This window comes from Meriones unguiculatus, chromosome 8, assembly GCF_030254825.1.
Source record: "Meriones unguiculatus strain TT.TT164.6M chromosome 8, Bangor_MerUng_6.1, whole genome shotgun sequence".
NCBI classification, from domain to species: domain Eukaryota; kingdom Metazoa; phylum Chordata; class Mammalia; order Rodentia; family Muridae; genus Meriones; species Meriones unguiculatus.
Genome location: NC_083356.1, coordinates 62,486,251 through 62,498,885, shown reverse-complemented (window position 1 = coordinate 62,498,885; position 12,635 = coordinate 62,486,251). Strand labels below are relative to the sequence as shown.

The 12,635-nt window shown below is 44.9% G+C and overlaps 1 protein-coding gene across 1 annotated transcript in view; it reads left to right on the top strand.

Annotated features, from left to right (window-relative positions):
- The first annotated feature begins 189 nt into the window (after window positions 1–189).
- Window positions 190–12,635, top strand: part of Atp6v1c1 (ATPase H+ transporting V1 subunit C1) — a 41,967-nt gene continuing 29,521 nt past the window's right edge. Inside the window, exon 1 of the mRNA XM_021661651.2 lies at window positions 190–384. The gene's annotated coding sequence lies outside the window, so the exon portion shown is untranslated. The remainder of the gene's footprint in view (window positions 385–12,635) is intronic.

Genomic DNA, 12,635 nt, shown 5'->3' with positions numbered 1-12,635 from the left:
GTTGCCAGAGGTTGGAGGAGTCTGAATCGCGGAAACCTGCGGGCAACTTTAGGCGAGCTGGACGTTCCCGGGTGCTGGCAAGGCGGTGCAGGTGCACCAGGAGCGGCCGGCCCCGCCCCCCCGGAAGTCCGCTCTGCGCGCTCTCAGCCCCGCCCTCTCCGGAGGCCCGCCACGTCGCGCAGGCGCAGCAGCGTGCGCCGCGGTCAGCTGACTGCTCGGGTTGGCACGTGACTTGTTGTGGGCGCAGGGGTCGAGGAAGCCGAGAGGCCGGAGCTTAGGTCCGGGAGGGATGGAGCGCTGAGCGGTTAACGTCTGTCAGGCTTCCTGCCTCCGCACCTGCCGCCGCCGCCGCCGCCGCCGCTGCCTCCTGAGACACCTTCCCGGGTCAGTTGGCGACAGCCCGGGAGCTGGCCCTGCAGTGGCCGCCGGGGAAGGATGGGGGCGGGCGCGGGCCCCTGGACTGTGGCGTCGGAGCTGCAGCCGGCCTGGGCGCCGGTTCTCCGCATCTCGGGGCCTAGGGTTGGTGTGTTTGGAAGAAGGAAGGGAAAGGGCCCCTGGCGGGGAACTCAGTGGCAGGAGGAAGAGGTTCGAATTCTTCTTGTTGGGTGGGAGTCCCAGCGAGTCCTGGTCACTTGTGAGAGGGTGGAAAGTGATCGAATGGTTCAGATGAGGATCTGGGCTGGCGTGTGTGCAGTCTCCACTGGGTGTTCCCGACTGCACGTGAGTAGAGGGAACGACAGTTTTCAGGGAAGAGGTGCCTACTTTGCAGGCTGGGGTCAGTCATAGAGGATACAAGGTCATTGTAGGCAGTGGACAGGACAGGAACACACGCAGCTAAAACCATTTCACTAGAATGTCTAAGCAAAAACCCGTGGCGGGGGGGGGGAGGGCTTGCGGACAGAGTCTCCTATAAGGCAAATTGAATCACCTATGAGGCATAAAGGGAAGCTAGTATTATTTGTAGAGGAAGAAATGTAATGTGTCAAGGGAAAATTGTCTGCTCAGTAATAATTAATGCTACCCTGGGAGTGGAGTGGAGTGGTGGGGTGTGAATAGTCCAGCCCTAGAAGGTCACATTAATGGTGGGAAAATAAGTCACAGGGGAAAGATGAACTAGTAAAAAACAGAAAGCGGAGGAAATGCCTTGGAGGAAAGAAAACTTGAATTTGGGTTTTGGCAAGTCAGTGGGATTGGAGAGAACCGAGAAGAACTTTATTTTCAGTGAAAGCCCTGGTATTTGAAGGCCTCACGAGACATGTTTCAGGGGTGCCAAAGGCCAGGTTTGTAGTAGGCTGCATTGTGGAAAAAGTGTGAAGTAGTTTTGAGGTCTGGTGATACCTGCTGATAGAGCACGCTCCACACCAGATACTGTGGGGACACTAAGGCCTTGGAAGCAGGCAGGGTCTCTGCTCTCACAGAGCTTACTACAGATATGGAGGAGATAGGTCCAAGTGGCATGTTATAGCACACACATGTAATCCTAGAGCTTGAGAGGCAAAGCCAGCCAGAGCTAAATAGTGAGACCGTGTCTGAAAAACTGGAAATGTTATACATATGGGGTAAACGTGGTTGAAGGAGTAAGAGAGTAGTGCGGAGACATCCCCAGGAATGTGACCTTTGTGGAAGAGTCTGAGGCTCTGCCGAGGGCATGAGCACCTAAGGTCTGAAAAGAGGATCCTGTGAAAAGGGAACAACAGCCTCGGAAAGAACATTCCAAGCTGAGGGAACAGAGGAGGAATACACATTTCCAGAAATTGCAGGGGCCTGGCATGAGAAAGGTGTGGCAGCTGGGAGTGGACAGACAGGCAGAGATGAATGCATGTGGGGAGAGCTGGGGTGAGACTGAAGGGCGGGAAGAAGAGCCAGAGAAGATTATAGACCGTGGCCTTAGAAGTAGCTCTGCGAAGATGTGGAAGGTGATAAGTCACTGAGACTAGCTCAGGGGGACAGACATCCTGCAGTCCACTGAAGGATTGGGGTTGTCCTCTGTCCACAGTGAGGAATCCAGGGGGAATACTCAACTGTTCAGCATTAGAAGGATTAAGGCATTGGGGAAGGGAAAGGAAGATTGCATTGCACCTGCCCCCCCCCAAGGTAGTTATTCCAGTGCTGTGTGTAGACCTGAAGTACACAATGCTGGATCATTCTGAAGGTGGTTGGGGGAGACTCTTGCCAAAATCGTAGTCTTTTCCATTTATCCTTTGTAATGTCATCTGTTGTCTGCTTTCGTGTTTATTTTGTTCTCCTGGCTCTTTGAAGGACAGTAGTTGAAAATGCTGTTCATTATGTAGATAGTAACCCATTTAGATGCATGGCACTATAAGCAGAGAAGCCAAACTTCTCTGTTTTTTGACTTCGATGGCATTCTTGCTGATTACCTATGTAGTCTCCACAGTCACATGTAGAGGGAAGAGAAAGTTCTTTGAGGAGCACAGTGTTTTTGAATCAAATCTTTTGGTAAAACTCAGCTAGTTAGGACAGCTTCAAGGGCTCCTGCACTTGCAGCTTGTGCTTTAGAAACTGCTTCTGAGCCTGGCATGGTGGCATGCCTTTGATCCCAGCGCTTGGGAGGCAGAGGCAGGTGGATCTCTGAATTTGAGGCCAGCCTGATTTGTAGAGTAAGTTCCAAGGACAGCCAGGGTGGTTACACAGAAAAACACTGTCTGGAAAAAAAAAGAAAAAGAAACTGCTTCTATAAGCTGGGCATGGTACGCACTTGTAATTCTAGCACTGGGGAGTCGGAGGCAGGAGGACTGCCGCAAGTTTTGAGCCAGCCTGGCATATATATTGAGTTGCTGGCCAGCCAGGGCTGTATAGCAAGATGCTGTCTGGAAAAACCCAGAACTGCTTTTCTGTAAGTGTGGCTTGGGCTTCTGTCTACTGTCTAGCTGGAGGAGTAGGGAGCAGCAAGGGGAGCTGGTGTTCAAGGTGTTAATCACAGTTCTTTGGCAATAAGTGAGTCTCAGTTGTGCTGGAGTTGGAGCCTCAGGTTTTCAGCTCAGAGCTACAGGATCCTTTTCCCTTTACTTTGCAGATACTGGATCATATCTCAAGAAATAGTACTCTGCATCCTGAATGGTGAGAGCAAGGGGGCTACTCTAATTCCACATTCACAACAGAGCAGGATTTTATTTTATTTTATTGAGACAGTCTCACTTTGATTCCCTGGCTGTCCTGGAACTCACTGTATAGACCAGGCTGACCTTGAACTCATAGAGATCTGCCTCTGCTTCCTGAGTGCTAGTATTAAAAGAATCATCGTTGTGTGTTTATTTATTTGTTATTTATTTTTTTGTTTTTCAAGATGGGGTTTCTTGTGTAGAACAGGCTGCCCTCAAACTCAGAAGTCTGCCTGCCTCTGCACCTTGAGTGCTGACATACGTGTGTGTGTATATATAAATATACACACATGTGTATACACACATGTATGCACACATATATATATTTTTTGAGACAACAGAAGTTTCTTTTTGTAGTCTTGGCTAACCTGGAACTCACTCTGTAGACCAGGCTAGCTCACACTGCCCAGCATGTTTATAGAACTTAGCATTCTCATTTATGTTGGGTTGTTTTTGTTTTTTTTTTTAACCTTAAACTTAAGGGCTTCAGAAATTCTGTGGTTGTTGCCATAACTTGTAGAATAAAGACCATTGGTCGAGAGCAAGACTAACATGCCACAGCAAGCCTTTACAAAGGGCCTCTGCAGTCCACCAGTTCCTTGGTTGGCAGTAAGTCTTCCTTTGACACATCTAGCCCCGGTTGGCCTGGAACTACTCATTCTTCTGTTCCACCTCCCAAATGCTGGGGCACAGGTGTGTAATTCCTGTCCCCTTCCTTTGTACTTGATTAGTAATAGCAACAGTTTTGACTAAGTACCTTTTGTAGTGTGTCCTTGAGCAGATAGTAATCTATCTGAAGGTGCATTGTTTTCACTGTTTGGATATAGAACTATATTTCATTTTAGCTACAAATTAATTTGCATTTGACTCCATTTCATTGTTGTTTTTTTTTTCCCCCCTGTTGAGACAAGGTCTCAGGTTGTCCTAAAAACCATTCTATAGACCAGACTGCCTTCAAACTCTCAGAAATCTGCCTGCTTCTGCCTCTGAGACCTGGGATCAAAGGTGTGCGTTGCTATGCCTTGCTGTCATCGATGTTTTTAACACAGCATTAGTGTGGTGTTCTTGGAAAGAGCTCAGGCATTAAACCAAGGTGAGCTGAAATTTTCCTTTTGTGTTGAGGTAAGGCCACATATATCCCAGGGTAGCCTCGGGTCCTTCCTGATCCTCCTGCCTCTGCCTCCCGAGTGAGTATCGGTATCTCAGACATGCATCAGTGGGCTCCTGTTACCTGTGATCTGGATAATGAAACAGCATGCTGCAGTGAGAAGTGTGCTTCAATCAATATACTTGTGCAAATGTGCTATACATTTACTAAGTTCAAAGAATTGAGAGGTACTTCTGTTATAGCAGGATTAAAGAGGCTTGTTAGCTATAGATCTAAAGTGAGGAACGTGATGTGCATTGGAAAATAGAATATTGGGCGGATGTAATACTGGCTTTCTATAGAAAAAATCTGATGCCAGTTGTGATATATTCCATTAATCTCAGCACTTGAGAAGCAAAAGCATGAGAATCTGTGAATTCAGTGTCAGTGAGAGCTGCCATGTGGGCAGAGGCAGGCGTTTCCTAAGCATTCAAAGCAGACTGAATGAAGAGGAGGTTATTTATAAGCTAACCCAGCTAACTGGTGTAATAACTTTTTAAAGCAGGTATTTTTATTTTGTGTATGAATGTTTCATCTGAATGTATGTTATATATGCCACATTTGCCTGGTGCCTGTGGAAGTCAGAAAAAGCCACTGGGTACCCTGGAACTGGAGTTACTGGTGAGCTCTGAGCCACCATGTGAGTGTTGGGAACTGAACCTGGTTCTTCAAGAGCAGCAAGCAAGAAACCACTGATCTTTCTGATCCAGCCCCGGCCTGTTAACTTCACCTTTAGCTTGTACTAGTTAGTGCTTCTGAACCATAATGCTAGTGGCATTTTAGACAGGATTGGCCCATGTTTAGAGTCATCCACCAAATTCTGATTAATAATCCTTACATTGGGACAACTCCAGGCAGTCCTATGCATTCCTCAGGGAGAAAGATCATTGTCATCACATACTTGGACAGGTATTCAGTGTTGCAGATAGAGAAAATAAGAGGAATATTCTGTAAATTCAGTTTTTGTTTTAATGGTTCTGATAAGTGAAGAAACTGCATTTTAATGTTTCTGATTGTATGAAAAACTTGAATGGGGTTCATCAGTCTGGTCAGTGTAGTTACTAGCTATGATTTTGGACATACTTGTATCTTCATTTACTGTTCTCTGCTCTGCATGGAGCAGTGATAACATGCTCCAAAGGAATTTAGCACCAAATTGTTTAGCATATTGGAGTGTTTTTTATTACTCATGATTCAATATGTGTTGTCTTTGAAGCAGTTAAAAAGCTCAGATGATCTGGGGGAACCAACATTTTAAGGGTGGGGTGGAGGATGTGAGGAATTGAGTCAGTCTGTGCGTAGCTGACTGGCGTGTGCGGGTTAGCCGCATCTTGGCCCTGATCCTAAGCCTTTAGCTTGAATTGCAGACCTGGATATGTTGTATCGGAGGCCTCACCTTACAGCACAGTGTATTGTGGAATAGTCAGGACTATGAATGACCAGCCCAAAGAGAAGGCGAGGAATGACCTGGAGGGTGGCAGTGTGGCTAGGCTCGGGGTCATGTGATACGGTTCATGTGGAGGTCAGAAGATGACCTTGAGGAGTTGCTTCTGTCCTTCCTGTGGTGTCTGCTGCTGCGCTGTGTGCACCAGGTGGCTGACTTGTATCTCTGCCTCTCACCTCGACGTAGGCATGCTGGGATTACAGGTGCGTGCCACCCAAACCATCTTTTTACTTAGGTTCTGAGGCTAGAACTTGGATCACCAGGCTGTACAAGAAGAGCTCTTTCCCACTGGGCCATCTCCTTGGTCATGTCATTTTTGTTTTATTTTTTAAAAAGATTTATTTATACATTTATGTATTTATTTATACATTTATTTTTTTAAAGATTTACTTATATTTTGTTTGCATGTATACCTAAGACAGAAGAGGGTGTCAGATCGTCTTATAGATGGTCATGAGCTACCACATGGGTATTGGGAATTGAACTCAGGACTTCTGAAAGAGCAGCTAGTACTCTTAACTGCTGAGCCATCTCTTCAGCCCGTCATTTTTGTTTTATAAACTAGAGTTTCACACTAGCTCAAGCTGGTTTGGTACTCCTTATAAAGTCCAAGCTAGACTCAAATTCTATCTGTCTCCTAGATGCTGAGATTCCAAAGGCATGCCATTTTCCCAGGCTGAGAGAGTTCTAGTTTATGACTTTTTTTTAAACATTTTTATTTTATCTACGTTGATGTTTGACTGCATGTATATCTATATGAGGTTGTCAGATCTCCTGGAGCAGGAGTTACATGGGCTGCCATGTGGGTGCTGGGAATTGAACCCGTGTCCTCTGGAAGAACAGTCAGTTCTCTTAACCTCTGAGCCATCTCTCCACCCTCATAGTTTATGACTTTCAGTGATAGACATACTGCAGATGTTGGCCAGTGTGCCAATTCAAGTATAATAGCTTTGCCAGAAATTACTAGGTACTTTCCATTATTATAGTTTGTAAAATGATGTACTGTTATTCTTGAATGAGTCTTATGTAGCCTAGGCTGGCCTCACCTAGAACTGTAAATCAAGGATGACCTTGAACTTTGGATTCTCTATCTCCCAAGTGCTAGGAATAAGGTATGTGCCACCACACAGAGTTTGTGTGGTGTTGGCAATAGACCTCAAGGCTTCAGGCTTGCTAGGCAAGCACCATGCCAAGCAAGCTACCTTCCTCAGCTCCAAGGAATGGGTTTTGAGTCCACTACAAGAGTACACTGTAGTCGCTAGAATACCATTTGCTGTGCTGGGCCTAAGCTGCATCAGAGTCTTCCTGCTTGCTTGATGGGTACCTGCATGAAAGCAGGGCTCGTCTTAGAAATCTATTTCTTGACAACTGGGATGAAAAGATAGCCATTTATAAACAAAACTGATTAAAGATTCTTTTCTTTCATACTTAAATGTCCTGAAGACACTTAGTCTTTAATAAATATTGTTTCACTTAAAATTTAAATTTGAGGGGCTGGAGAGAATGTCTCAGAGGTTAAGAACACTGGCTGTTCTGCCAAAAGTCTTGAGTTCAATTCCCAGCAACCACATGGTGGCTCATAACCATCTATAGTAAGATCTGGTGCCTTTTTCTGGTGCACAGGCACACATGGAGGCAGAATGCTGCATAAATAAATATTAAAAAAAATAAAATTTAAACTTGAAAAAAATGAAGATGTGTTTATTGATGATATGTGGTCTGACAATTCTAAGATCTCATATGAATCCTGGAAATAGTGAAACTAAAGCTCTCCCTTTAGTTGCTAGACACAATTGTTTTTGTTGGTTTTGGTTTTGGTTTTTGGTTTTCCGAGACAGTGTTTCTCTGTGTAGCCTGGGCTGTTCTGGACTTGATTTGTAGACAGGCTGACTTGAACTCACAGCAGTCCGACTGCCTCTTCCTCCAGAGTGCTGGGATTAGTTTTTTGCTAGAAACAATTAAACCAGCTAGGAATAAGCCCCTTCCACAACCACAAATAAGACCCTTCTGCTCTGAAGGGTAAAATTTGTACGTTCAAAAAGGAAACATTTATTTGTATGGTCTTAATGATGGTGTGGGGGTAGGATTGACAACTTTAAAACAAGTGATTTGTGAAAATGTCTGGTCTTGATCACCTCTGTGAAAGGTGGAAGTGCTTTTTGGAGGGCTATTACATGGTCACCTGCAGCATACCATTTCCTGTGCCTGTTGTAATAAGCAGCTTTAGTTAGCTTGGCTTTCCTTGGTGTCCAAAGGACTTGATTCGGTGTCTTCGCTCTTCCCTGGTGGATGCCAAAGTCAAAGATGACTCAGTGCCTTCTGTCAGATTGCTGAGTGTCTCATGTAGCTACTACATACATGCCCCGTGCACTTTAAACCATCCACCTGATGCAGTCAACTGCTGTTGTAAGGAGCTGTTCTGTTTTAGCCAACAGTGATCAGGAAAGAGGCTATACATATTTATCACTGGTACCCATGTCCTCACAATATTTTCTTGACTTTTTTTCATTTCTTTTTTTTTTAAATTAATTCAGTTTATATCTCAGTCATAGGCCTTTTCTCCTCGTCTCCTATTCTCTTCCTCCCTCCTGAATCCCTTCTCCCCTCTTCTGAAGAATAAGGGAGCCCCCCCCAGACACCCCAGTTCATCTATTCACATGAGGACTGAGTTCATCTTCTTCCCCTCTGGCCTGGTAGGAGAGTCCCATCAGAAGGAAATGATCAAAAAAGCAGGCAACGTAGTCTGTGTCAGAGATATCCCCCACTCCCCTGACTAGTGGGCCGACATGAAGCCTAAGATGCCAACTGGACTTATCTTCTTGGGTTGTTGCATTACAGTATGTCTATCCTGTGCTACATGACTAAAATTTGCTATAAGTGAGAATATACCGTGTGTGTCTTTCTGCTTCTGGGATAGCTCACTCAGGATGATCTTTTCCAGTTCCATCCATTTGCCTGCACATTTCATGATGTCCTTGTTTTTAATGGCTGAGTAGTATACCACTTAACTTAGTGTGTATGTCTGTGTATGCATGTGCCACAGTGCTTCTGTGTAGATCATCATATAACTTGTAAGCGTGGGGCTCAGTCCTCTCCCCGATATGGGCCCTGGGAATTGGCTAAGTCATCAGGCTTGGTGGCAAGTGCCTCTGCTCACTGAGGTGTCGCACTGGCCCTCCAGGTAGCAGTCCTTGGATGTGGAAGGCCAACTGGAATTTAAAGGGCCAAAAAGGAAGTCACTTTGCATCTAGACCATCCTGCAGCCCTAATTCGTGTGGAATTTAAATTACTCTTAGAAGTGTTTCAGATGTAGAGTGTACTTCCTGTCTATCTTTAATACTTCCTTTTGAGACAAGATTGTACTATGCCTCGTTCAGGCAGACCTGGACCTCAAGATTGTCATTTCGGCTAGCCTCAAGCTTGCTGCGTCAGTTTTCCAAGTTATGAGGTTATTGGTGTGTGCACCACAGCTGGACTATAGTACTGGTCTCTTGAAAGCATTAAAATCAGTACAGGGTTGGGGTACTTACTGGAGCACCATCCTGTTTTCTGTGGTTGCCCCTCTTTGGGGTTTGTCTTATACCCTCCATTCACAGAAGCAATGCCAGCGGATCTGTGCAGGCCCAGTACCCCCACCTTTTGTGGTACTGTGTAAGTTGCCAAATTGCTGTTTTTATTTTATATTGAAATCATTGTGGTAGGAGAATAATTCTAGCCTTCAGGTTACCATAGATAAGAGGTGTAGTAATTAGACAGGCTTGGTGGCACACTCCTGTAATCCCAGCATTCAGGGAGGCAGAGGCAGGCAGATCTCTGTTTGAGGCCAACCTGGTCTTCAAAGCCAGGACAGCTAGGACTGTTATATAGAGAAACCCTGGCTCGAAGAACCAAAAAAAGGGGGGGGGGGGAGGGGAGAGGTAGTAATTAAGTAATAACAGAGCTTTGGACCTGGGCTTTCTCTCTTTATTTGTGCTTTGAGCTGTTGGGCTGCTAATGTATTGTGCTGAGGTTGTTTTCTTGTCTTGGCCCTGCATGGCCCTGCCCCTCATACCGTATCTCTTTACCTACGCACACTTGCCTGAGTATTGCCTACTTTCTTACAGAGATTGTGGCCATCACTGGAAGTTCCTTGATAACAGGAACTACATTTCATTTGTTTTGCTTCAAAGAGGCAAGCATAATTCTAGGGACTTTAGATGAATAAGATCCTAAATTGAAAACAATTATGAGTTAATTAAAGGACTAGATATAAAATACCTGTCTACCTTAATACAGTTACAACATTTACTTGGGCTCAGTGGACAAGGTTAGAGAGACGTGCTTGGGTGGATGCTGGTGCGCTTGGTAGGTAGATGTCTTGGTTGAGAAAATGGCTTGGATGGTTGTGATAGTCAGAGAACAGTTTGTGCACAAGAAAAGGAAAAGCTTTAGCCAGGCTGTGATGGCACATGCCTTTAATCCCAGCACTCAGGAAGTAGAGGCAGGTGGACCTCCAAGTGCAAGGCCAGGAGTTAGGGACAGTTGTGAACTTCCATGTGGGTGCTGGAAATTGAAACCTGGGGCCTCTGGAAGAGCAGCCAGTGCCCTTAACCACTGATGTTTTCTCATTTGAGTTTTCCTCTTCCTAAATGACCCTAGCTTCTGTCAGGCTGACAACAAGCTGACCAGTATTGTAGCCCAGGCTGGCCTTGAACTTTTGAAATTATAGGCATGTGCCACCACACCTGGCTTTAGGTACTATAATCCATGATGACAAGTTGTCTTAGTTTCATTAGCTCCTTTGAGTGAATTTATATTTTGCCAATCAAGACAGCTTGCCAGTAATGTATGAATTTTATCTGTAATAAAAATGAACACTTCTTCCATTATACCAAAATAAATTATTTTCATTGGTGTGTATTGCTTCTTTTTTCTGCCTATACTTATGAAATTTCTGGTGTTCATTGTCTTTTATCCTGTTTTTTTGTTTTTTTTTTTTTTACTGTAAATTAAATGCAAAACACAAGACTGAGAGGGAGGCTGGAGGATGTGGCTGAATTTACACACAGAAATAAATATCTACTGGATAACATACCAAAGGTTGTGACTAATGTGTACAGCAAAACTAGAGACTTCAGCTTCTGGCTAAAATTGGGCTTGCTTTCCCTCACAAACAACTACAAGTCTGGTCAAGCTAGGTGGAAAACCGCTTTTACTTTTTTTTTTTTTTTGAAGACAGGGTTTCTCTGTGTAGCCTTGGTTGTCCTGGACTCCCTTTGTAGGCCAGGCTGGCCTGGAATTCACAGATATCCACCTGCCTCTGCCTCCCCGAGTGCTGGTTACAGGAGTGCACCGCTCTGCCCAGCAAGAAACTGCTTCTAGACAGTGGATAAGGCTGTGCAGGATCCTAGAGAGAGACAGCTAGCTCTGCAGGCCTCCAGCTTTCTCCTCTGCAGATACATTACTGTAGTCAGTTGCTCTTGCTGACTTGGGCTGGGGAAGGCTTATCTAGTTCAAATCTTCAGGTAAATGGACAGAGAAATGGTCAGCAGCCTTTGTAGGGTTGATAGGAGATTAAGCAAAGACTGCATAGACAGCTGTAAATTGAAAAACTGCCAGCACAGTAATACCTCCCTGCCCACCCCTTTTTCTCCCTGTGTTTTCTTAAATCCATACCTAAGGGATTTCCAGGCGAGTGGTCTGTCCCTGTGCTGCATTCTTGTTCCAGAAAAATGTCAGCAGACAAATGCCTTTCAGAACAAAGCACAGCATTGTCTTTTAAAAAAAATTAGGCTGGACTTGGTGGTACGTACCTTTAATTTTAGCAGTTGGGAAGCAGAGGCAGGCTGTTTGTTCTCTGAGTTTTGAGGCCAGTTTGGTTTACCATAACAAGCTCCAGGCCAGCCAGGGTTATGTAGTAAGATCCTATTCCAAACATCTTTTTTAAAAAATTATATAAGGTGTGTGTGTGCGCATGTGTGTATGGCTTGTATGTGCATGAACATGTGTGAAAATCAGAGCAGCTTGCAGGAGACAACCCTCCTACCATGTGGAACTTGGTCATCAAGATTTGGTGTTATGTGCCTTCACCCACTGAGCCATCTGTTCGGTCCTCCAACATTCTCAAAAGGAAGATACAATCCAATAATAATGTAGCATGATAAATTATAAATATGATCAGTGATTTAATGGAAAGTATCATAATGAGCAAGTAAATGGAACATTTTAAAAGGTGGAATTTAAAGCTGGGAAGTGTATCTGAACTAAAAAGGTTTTTTTTGTGTGTTTGTTTGTTTTTTTCTTTTTTGGTTTTTCAAGACATGCTCTCTCTGTGGAATAGCCCTGCTGTCCTGGACTCTATTTGTAGACTGTGCTGGCCTCAGATTCACTGCCCGCCTTGCCTCCTTTGCTGATATTACAGGCGTCGTGTAATCTACAGAGATTTAACACAACCATATGCTTTGGGCTGTTCTGTTTTTGTTTTTTTCTTAGACCAGGCTGACCTCCTGAAGACCCGCCTGCCTCTGCTTCCTGAGCTCTGTCCTCCTGAAATGGTAATAGATGAGAAGATTGGCTGATGAGGCTGGAACAGTGGTTGCTTTTGCAGGGAAATGCTGGATTCACGTCACAGCCTTAACATGGACTTCACGTAGCCAGCCACAGCTCTAGTTCAGGGCATTCAGAGTCCTGTGCTGACATTTGAGGGCACCGTGAGTGTGAGCATGCACATGCACAAGTGTGCACACATACTTGTGTCTGTTCACACACGTCGTTAAGAAAGTAAAGCAGTAAAGTAGAATGTGCGAGCAAGACTAATGTGCGAAGAGAAAATAGCTGAGAACAGTGTGCAGAGTTGAGAGGCCTGTGGGTCAGGTCAGGTGTTCTAATGGGATTTTGTCTCAGAGGAAAGGGAACAGACAAAAATACAGAGAGTAGTAGCTGAAGA